The sequence below is a fragment of the Cebus imitator genome, unplaced genomic scaffold, assembly GCF_001604975.1.
Source record: "Cebus imitator isolate Cc_AM_T3 unplaced genomic scaffold, Cebus_imitator-1.0 Scaffold243, whole genome shotgun sequence".
In the NCBI taxonomy this organism is placed as follows: Eukaryota; Metazoa; Chordata; class Mammalia; order Primates; family Cebidae; genus Cebus; species Cebus imitator.
The window spans coordinates 1,881,207-1,891,825 of NW_016107558.1; the positions used below are offsets into that span (position 1 = coordinate 1,881,207).

Below are 10,619 nucleotides of genomic sequence, written 5' to 3' on the forward strand. Positions count from 1 at the left end.
AAAAAAAAAAAAAAAAAACTTATTAATTAAGTTATAAAATACCAGTAGCAGCATGGAATTATAGCACCACCTTGTGGTTAAATGCCAATATTTTACCTTTTAGAAAAACAAGAGATTTCCCTTCAAATAATAATTTTTCCCTTTTGAAAAATTCAATTTTAAAAGGAAACAGTTTTGAAGTTTTCTTATGGAAGTTAGAAGAAAAGTTGTCTCTTCTTTTATTTTTTCTTTATACAGTATAGATATATACACAATGAAATGACTTAAAACATTTCTAGTGTGTAGACAGTGGGCAAAAGATAAGTATATATTGAAAATATAAAATATTTCATATATATTATCAAGTGGAAATTTGGAATCCAAATTTTCTTAAACTTCTCTCTAATAACTTTTGTCTAACAACTATCTAACGGACTAATGAACTCATAACACATCATACATTTACACTTACAAAGAGTCTCTATCTTGACAACATGATTTTTGGAAAAATAAAGCAAATTTGACTTTATTGAAGTTATTGAAGCAATCAACAAATTGTTATTTTTAAAAGTTTTCTCTTTTAGGCAGTTTGGTTTGCAGTCTTAAACTAACCACTGTTGATTAACTTTAGAAGGTGAAGCAGGGGAGTTCTGAAGAGATTATCTGGAGCTACATAATTAACGCTAAGTTAAATTAAATGTTCACTTTCATTCTTTTCATTCTCACATAAGCTGGTTGAAAAACATCATACTACTGACAAAGGTGTCAGTAGCTTGTGCTGCCCTTTCTGTACTATGCTCTGAATAGGTCTAGGTAGAGATAATATGGAAATACTATAAAGAATACATAAGGTAAAATACCAGTCAGAAAGGGTTCAAAAGAAGTTAACATCAACTATGTGAAGATTCTAGGTAAAGCTAAGAACTATTGAGTTGGAAAAAAATAGTGTCATGTTTGTTTGTTTTCCTCTATTTTTTTACATAATGTTGTAATATATTCTTTTAAAAATAAAACTTGAAAACGTTGGAACTTTGTTTCATGCCATTCATTACTCATAGCTTTATATAATTGATACACATTTGGGGAAGCATAAATTTTTTTTTAAAAAAAGCCTCGTCAATTTTATAAACTACAGCGCTTTTTGAACCCAAATAACCTTGTCACTTTGATTTTTACTTTTTAACAATTCCCCAGGTTTGTCTCCTTTCTTTGAAACTGAAGGACATAAAAAAGGTGAAGTAGAGGTAATGTAAAACAGTCAACTACAAAATTAAAGCTTTAATTGTGTCGGGCAGGTTTCTTATACTACTCAGAGAAGAAACCTGGAAAATCAGTACAGCACTGATAGCAGTAGCACATTCGGAACATGCATACTTACTTTTGAAGAGGAAATTTTTTAAAATTCATATTAGTTTTATCATGATTTATGTTTATTTATAATATTTGTGGGAATTAGGACTATATAAGAATATATGGTTTGGTTTTTGTTTTTTATTCCTCAGCAAAGTCCACTAAATTACTAGTAAAAGTTGGATTTGATTTTGCTTTTTAATTGTTTGTGTAAAATATTAATCTCAACATTTTAAAATTAAAAACAGAGTACTTAATAAGCATCTCAAATGCATAAATTATTTTAATTTTACATTAGGGAGATGGGTAGTAAGAAGAAAAGTAGAGAATCACAGGAAAGTTGAACAGTTGGGGAATCAGAGTGATGAGAAGGCTGAATATTTTAGAATAGTTCCTAATTTGTTTCAGTCCTTTGGTTCACTTAAATCGTTATGTACTTGGAGTGCAAATCCTTTGTTTCAGTCCTTTGGTTCACCTAAGTTGTTATGTACTTGGAGTGCAAATCATCTTATTAAATCATGAGATGTAGCTCTTCAATTCGTTTGTTGTTGAAACCCTAAGAGGCACTTGTGACAATGCAACAGAATTTTGTATGTGTTTCTTATGTCTCTTGACCGTCCCTGTAGATGGACTTTTGCATTTTTCCAGTAATGTTTGCCCCAGGTAGATCGCCTTTCTGGGTCCTCCAACAACAGTATTTCTATTTTTGTTACCTTGTCTCTGAAACTTCTGAGGTTTTCTAATACTATGTATATTAGGATATTTATGAAAAAAGGCTTTAAAGTAAACTTTGGAATAGTTATTTGTAATTACAGTGATAAAACTGTCAATCTGAATTAAAGATTGATCATTTTTAGACCCATGACTGGCTCACTTTTTTCTATTTTTCCCATTCCCCACTTTGATGAGGAAGCATTACCTTCTGTAAGTCCTCATGAAGTGGAGGATGTTTTGTTTGCGTGCCCTTTGCTATTGTATGGGAGGCAAAACTTTACCATCTTAAGGTCTCTGACTAGGCCCGATAATTAAATTGATGTAAGGTAAATTAGCAGGAGAAAAGCAAATGGATTTTCCAATGTACGTGGGTGCTCCATAGGAAAATGAAGACCCAAAGAAGTTGCAAAACCTAAATGCTTATACAGTGGGTTGAATGGAGAGTAGCAATTGTGGAAAAGTAACTGTATGAAAAGACTAAAGGAAGGTAAGAGTTATTTTAACAAAGACCATTTGTACGGATTTTTCTCCACTTTAATTCATCTCTGGTAATAAGAGTGTTTCTTCTTTCCTTGTACAGGGAGGGCATCTTTCACAGGTAAGTTTTCTCTGCTTGGTGATAAGAATGTTTCTTTTTTCCTGGTGCAGGAGGGCAGTGTCTTTTTTTGCATCTGCTGGTTTTCAAGTTCCTTTAGCTCAAAATAATCTTATGCCAAAGTGGCATATTTTATGGTGGCATATTCTGCCACACTTCACCATCAAAAACAGTGTATAGAATCTCCCTCAAAGATTACCACTGCTACTGCTGCTGCTGCTGCTACTGCTACTGCTACTAATAATCCATCCCCTGCCTAAGCCCTATCATTTATACTGTACTATTCTTTATCTTTTATATTATTTCATACATTTATCTCCTTTCTCATGGCCACTGTATTCAAGGTTTCTCATTCTTTACTTGCACTATTCACTGATCTTGCCTCTCTCAATGTATCCATGCCACTACCAAAGTGTGTGTGTGTATATATTTGAAATTGATTATGCCATGTTGCTGCTAAAAATGTATCTTTGTGTTTCTTTTATTCCTAATGTGTAGAGCCCAGCTTCTTATGCTGGACAGCAAAGATCTTCTTTTTTTGAAGTCTTTCTTTCCAGTGTCATCTTCTATAACTCTATAGAGAACCTAAATACACAGAACTCTTAAAATCTGCTTTCAGACACTCTTTCTTCTGTCTAGAATGACTTTTCCTTTCAACTGGCAAGTTTCTGCTTATCCTCAAAGACCCAGTACCTTTCTTGGAAAAGCTTTTCTCAACTGTAGAGTCCAAATTATCCACTTCTGTCTCTTTGCTGCTTTAGTGCCCTTTTCATACATTTGATTTTTGTACCCACTTTATTTATATGACTTTAATTCTCATTGGTCTTCCAGCTTTCAGTATTTTTTCTAATGTTCATTTCTTCTAGTGCCTATCATTTATTCATTACAGACTAAATGGTACTAATAATTATTTGTTGACTAAATGAATATCAAATACATTATAATTAGTGTTCCAGATAAGCAAGGTTTTATCAAGCTAGGGCCTGGTCAATCATATTGTATTTTTTCTATGGAAGAAATGTATTGACAGAAGAAAAATATAATCATGAATTCTAGCAAAGAGTTGACCAAAGATGACTAGCTCATTGATAGGTTAATGAATACATTTAGAATGAAAGTTGATTAAAGTGCCTACTAATGCCAGTCATTGTGCCCGGCACTGGATATATGCAGAGAGAAAGATAGAAATGGTTCCTGTTCTTACCGAGCTAATAGCTAAGTAGCAAAGACAATTAAATAAGCAATAGCAATGTGTAGTACTGTGATAAGAGAAGAATAAGGCATTCCAATGAGGCATCAGATAGAAGGAAATAATGGGATTTGGAATCAGGTATCAAACTGATAGCATGGAAGGAAGTGATATTTATCTTAATTCCTAAAGGGTGAATAGAGTACAGCCAGGGCAGATGGTTTGAGCAAAAGGACTAGCGTAAACAAAGACTTAAAAGGAAGAGCATTTGAATTTGAAAGAGATTCACTAGGACTAGCATACTAAGTGTGCAGTGTGTGTGTGTGTGTGTGTGTGTGTGTGTGTGTGTGTCTAGAGGTCAGTTGACACAGGCCTAAGGGACAGCTTGTATCTTATTTACTGTAACATTTAAACAGCAGAATATGATAACCAGATTTGAGTGTTTGAAGGATTTAATTTCCTGCTTTAATATGGAGAATGGGTAAGGGGGTAAAACTAGAGGCAGAGAAACCAGTGGGAGGCTATTACAGCAATTGAAGAAACATATAGTAAGGGTGACTTGAATTATGATGACAGTGGAGATGGAGGGAAATAATGGGGTTTGGAGCAAATGTAATATAAGGACTGTCTTCAATTTAGTATTTGCATTAGGAGATAGAAAGATACTACACTAGTGTTTAATCTGATATCTTGCCTAATTGGTCCTCTTCTGGAATCTTGTTAGAAATGCAAAATCTCAAGCCGTGCTCTTGACCTACTACATCAGATGGTGCATTACACAAAGAACCCAAAGAAATTTGTAGTTACCTTAAGTTCAAGAAACATTAGTTTACATTAACATACTTCCTGTTTTATTATCATAACTAACATTTGAATCTAAGCCTTCAAATTCAGATTTTCCTGAATTGCTTTCATCTAAGCATATACAGCTTTACATAATTCATATTCAGCATCTTGGACTCCTTAGCACCTTTGGTTAGAGTTTTAGGGTTTTGAGTGCATTTAGTTAAATAATTTTTTTTCCCGCAGTCAAATGATACACAATTATGATTTAAAACATTCTTTCTTCAAAATTGGGTTTAAGCTTTGTACAAATAACTTTTTTGGTCCTCATCAATAGTGATTCTTTACTAAGCACGCACAATTCCCACCAGTATTCTCCATCTTTGAAATACCTGTGTTTATGCTGAGAAATTTTCTAGTTTTTTTCTTTAAATTATGTTGCCCAAAGTACAACAGGTAGTCTTCTGCCTACATATTTACTTTTCTGTATTATGTCACAGGGTGAGTTTTCTGAAGATATGGAAAGCAATTATGAGGGATCCGTATTTCACATTTAATTTAAAATTCAGTGATCTTACCAACTTTCTAAAAACCATTTGTCAAGTACAACCCCATTTGAGTACTATTAAAATGAAAGAGTAAAAAATGCATCTTAAGTTTAAGAAAATACAATATTTAGAAAGCAGATTCCATAGATGAATTAGGTGCAAAGAGAGCGAGAGGAGAGGAAAACAGAAACTACTAAGAGTTCATAAGCTTTACCCGATCAGTGTGTGTCTTCCTTCAGATTTGCCATCTTCTGTTTTAGTAAGCTCTTGATTTATTGGGTGAGAATCTGACTAGTGTTTTTAAATTCTGATCATTGTTTGCCTTTTGATATTCAAACTAGGAGATTTAAAACAACACTGCAGCTGAGAACTTTTAAATGAACATAAATAACAAACATCAAAATGTTTAAAATTTATTTTTTCACATTGCCATGAGAAAGCAGAAAAATGTTTAAAATTTAAAAGCATTTCAATATTCCAATTATCCTCTCACTTTTGCACCTTTTAAAAAAATAATCACTGTTCTCTGCCACCTTCAATTTTTATATATTGTTCTTTTTCACTTTCTGAATGTGCTGGACTTTCCATGACTTTACAAATGCTGTTCCATCACCTAAAATGTTCACTATTCTCAACTTTTCATTTCCTGTCCTCTGGCTGATGATAGGAACCACATAAGCTGATGGAATTCTACTCATCCTAGGGGTTTCAGATTAAACATAATTCCCTCCAAATAATGTTGCCTAGGTCCCTAGAATAGGTTAGATTCCCTGTTTATGCTATTAAAAGCATCCTGTAATTTTTATTTTATTTCAGCTTGTACATTATTAAACCTACTGTTTGCAATTGTTGCTAAGGTTGTTCTCCCTGCTAAACTATGAGTGTTACATGAAAAGAGATTCTGAATTTTGTTTACTAATATATCCTCCATGCTTAGCACAATGCTTGGTACATAGGACATTCTCATTTTTTTTTTGTGGCTTGACAAACACTTAACACATCCTCCCATCCCCCATATTACAATAGAATTCAAATTTTGTAGGCAGCCATTACTGATTTCTAAATTCAATATCTCAAATTAGTTCTATTTTAATCTAAAGTCACCTATTTATCATTACACTACATTTCTGTATTTGGTAATATATTTAAATGTAGAATATACTATGTAGCATTAATGCCCAAGTTGGTAACTTTTAAAATAGTTTCTCTGTACTTTAAGTACTGGTATTTTTGGAGCCTAACTATGAGTTTTTCCTAATAAAAAGGTGAGGAAATATGAACTATGATATTTTTGAAAATTTACTCAAAAAAGTATACAGGTCTCATTTAAAGCACTAAAAGGCAGCAAATTTTTAGAGAAAATGAAATTTCTACTTGGAGAACTATGGCATACAAGGTATTAAAAAATGTAAAAAAACTCCTGTAACAAATCATCAAACATTCTTGAAAAAGACATAATAAATATTTATCATAGCTATCACAGGAAACTAAAATAAATCCCTGAAAGCCAAAAGAAGAGGAAGCAGAAATTCAGAGTATTATGCTTGCTTGAAGCAGCAGCTTCCCTGAGACATTGTTGATAATAGAAACCTAAGGCCTTTAGAGGTTTTCCCCCATCATATTTTTTCATCAGCCTTTATTGTGTAATAATTTACATACAATAAAATTAACCAATTTAAGTCATATATTCATATAACCACCACCTTAGGTAAGATATAGAACATGCCTCTCTGCAGTCATTCCCCTGATACCAAACCAGGCATGTTCTTGCCCATCCTGCAATAAGCCAATCACTGAGACAGTAAGTTTTGCAGTAGAGGAAAGATTTTATTCATGAGGCATCCAAGTGAGGAGGTGGGAGAACACCCCTCAAATTCTCCTCCTTGAAGTTAGGGTCTTAGGGATATTTATGGGATAAAGGAGCAAGGCAGTCCAAGGTATGGAAAAAGGTGATTGGTAGTAAGAAAAAGTGAGATAATTGCCAATCTCTGCAAGTGCAGTTAAGCTTCATTGCTTTTCAAAGGATGCATGTTCCCAAAATGGTATTATTAGTACAATCTGAGGGTGGAGTTTTGGGCCCTCTGATGTCAAAAGGACATTCATTGGACATTTATACAGGCCAATTGGAGGGTCAGTGGTATCAGTCAGCTTGAGCTAGACAAGAGCTGATCCTAATTTCCTGAAAAACAAGCAACCATTACTATGGTGACTTGTACATCAGAGATGTTATCTATAAGGAAACCAGTGGAAGTTTAGTTACATATTGCTTAATTGCATGACTTTTAGCTATGTAGGTTTTCAACTAGAAGCAAGCAACTACAAGCAAGGCAAGTTTCACCTTGTCCTTCGGCAACCACTGCTTTGCATTCTGTCATTTTAATGTTGCTGTTGCTAGAGTTTTATATGAGTATCATCATACCATATTTAGTCTTTGTGTCTGGCTTCTTCCATGTAGCATAATGCTTCTGAGATTCATCTGTGTTGTTGTATGTAGCAGTTCATTCCTTTATATGGCCAGTAAGTATTTCAGTGTGCTAACACAATAATTTCATCAGTTGATGGACATTGTGATATGTCTACTTTGGAGGTATTAAATATTATAAATAAATCTGCTATGAACATTGGAATATGTGTCTCTGGAAACATGTTTTTACTTCTCTTGGGTAAATACCTATGAGTGGGATGGTTGGGTTGAATAGTAGAGTTATGTTTAAGTTCATGAAAAACTGCCAAACTCTTTTCCAAAGTGGCTGGCCCATTTGCTTTTCTCGCAAGCAATGTATGAGAGTTTCAGTTGCTCTGCATCCTCACCAACGCTTGATTTTTTCAGTTTTCTAGTGAATGTGTGTGGTGTAAGGCCAAAAGTTAAGGCACATTGCTATATACTGTCTTGATATCTGGTAAAACTGAGAGAGTCCCAAATGGCCTAACCAGAGGATTCCCCTCCCCACTCTCCTTCCATTGGTAAAGTACCCTAGCCAAACAACCTCTCCTTAACAGAGGGACCAGACACCTACCCCTGAGTAGCAGAGTTTCAATTCCATGCCAGCTGTGAAATTATTCCAGGAAACCAATCACATTTTCCTGTGAGAACTAGGGAATGTGTCACCCTCTTCATATTACAAATTCTGCCTCCCACATCTCTCAGCTGTCTTCTGTTCCCAAATGCAACCTCCCTAGAGCATGGAGTGTCCTCCCCTGCAAGCTGTGAGTACATGTGACTAATAAGCTGTTATCAGTTTCATCTGCCTGGTGCTGGGTTTTGTGTTGGGCCTTCCCATAACCCTAGGGTGGGAATTCCTCCCTCACCAATGTGGTGAAGAGGTGGTGATTAAAACAGTGTGTAATGGTCTCTCATGGTAGTCTTAGCTTACATTACTCTAAAATGTTGAACATAATGTCTTTATTTGCCATTAGTATATCTTTTTTGGTAAAGAGTCTATTCAAAGATATTTCCTATTTTAACATTTTGGTGGTTTGTCTTCCTATCGAGTTGTAAAATGTCTCTGTTGAACACTTTTGCCAAGATTTTCTCCTACTCTGTGACTTTCTGTTCATTTCTTTAACAGTGTTTTTTTTTAAGGAGCAGAAGTTTTAAATTTTAATAACATCCATTTATAAATTTATTCACTATTGAGAGAGGTGTAGCCAGGTACAGTCACTCATGCCTGTAATTCCAGCACTTTGGGAGGCTGAGGTGGGAGAATCACTTGAGGCCAGAAGTTCAAGACCAGTTCAAGACCAGGGTCAATATAGAAAGACTATGCCTCTACAAAAAAAAAAAAAAAAGTTTTAAATTAGCCAAGTGTTATGGTATGCATCAGTAGTTTTACCTACTTGAGAGGCTGAGGTGGGAGGATAACTTGAGCCCAAGAAATTGTGGTTGCAGTGAGCTATGATTATATCACCGCACTATGATTATATCAAGCCAGCTATGATTATATTAAGCCTGGGTGACAGAGCAAGACCCTGTCTCTAAAAATAAAAAAGAAAGAGATGTTGAAGTCTCCAGCTAGAATTGTAGTTGAAGACTAAAAAATTTGTATTTTTTCTTTCAGATCTATCATGTATTTTTAAACCTCTGTTATTAAATGGATAAACATTTAGAACTGTTATTTCTTCATGATAAACAGACTTCTTTCTTATTATGAATTGGTCTTCTTTATCGCTGGTAATATTGTCTCCTGAAATCTGTGTTGTCTGATATAGCCGTTCCAGCTTTCTTTTAGGAAGTGTTACTACAGTATTTATTTCCCATCTTTTTACTTTTAATGTGTCTGAGTCTGTGTATTTAAAGGGGATTTCCTGAAGATAACATAATTTGCTCTTGCTCTTTTATCCAATCTAAAAATCTGTGGAATGTTATTTAGATTATTTACATTTAACTTGATTATGGATATGGTTGGGTTCAAATCTACCACTTTCTTTTGTTTTCTGTTTTTATCATTTATTCTTAGCCCCTTTTTTGCTTCTTTTCCTGAATTATTTTTCATTGGGTGTTTTAAAATGTTTTTTATTACTTGTCTTGGCTTATGAAGTATACCAGGGGTGTGTGTGTGTGTGTGTGTGTGTGTGTGTATGTGTGTGTGTTTGCCCCAAGATTTGCAGCATATATATTTAACTTACTATAGGTTACTGTCAAATATTATAGTACTAATTTTGCAGTATATATATTTAACTTAGTATAGGCTATCTTCAAATATTATGCTCCTCACTTTAAGAGCCTTACAATAATATACTTTTCTTTCTCCCTGCCCTGCCATGCCTTTTATTTTTCTGGTCAAACATATGTTATAAACTCTGCAAAACATCATTACTTTTGCTGTAAGCAGTCCATTACCTTTTAAAAAGGTTTATATAATTTTTTAAAAGTCTTTTATATGTGTCAGCCTATTTACCATTTCCAGTGCTATTTATTCTTTCATGTAGATCTACATTTCTTCTTGATACAATTTTCCTTCTGCCTGAAGGGCTTCCTTTAACTTTTCTTATAATGCTAGTTGCTGGTGACGAATTCTGGAAAAGCCTTTATTTCAGATTCATTCTCAAGTGAAGAATACAATCTTAGGTGAATAGGGATTTTTTTGTTTTTTTCTTTGCTGTTTTTCATTCTTTTCAGTAATTTAAAGATGCCCCTCCATTGTCTTTCAGTTTGCATTGTTTCTGATGAGAAATCTACTGTTATTTTTGTCTTTGTTTCTATATGGAATCGATCTTTTTTTACTTTGTCTGCTTTGCTACATTTGAGATTTCTCATTACCACTAATTGACAATTAGAAGGGCTACGTAGAAAAACCAAAATAAACTACAGACAGTTTTTTAGAATTAATAGAATTTGGCACATTTTTAGATACGGGATCAATATATCAAAACCAATTTTATTTCTAGATAGGAGCATAAGTCATTCACATATATATGTGTGTGTATATATATATATATATATACGTATATATATATATAT

The 10,619-nt window shown here is 33.9% G+C and overlaps 1 long non-coding RNA gene across 1 annotated transcript in view; it reads left to right on the plus strand.

Moving 5' to 3' along the window:
• The first annotated feature begins 26 nt into the window (after nucleotides 1-26).
• The window catches only part of LOC108282549, a 20,286-nt gene continuing 9,693 nt past the window's right edge, over nucleotides 27-10,619 (plus strand). Inside the window, exon 1 of the long non-coding RNA XR_005195465.1 lies at nucleotides 27-8,365. This is a non-coding gene — a long non-coding RNA (uncharacterized LOC108282549). The remainder of the gene's footprint in view (nucleotides 8,366-10,619) is intronic.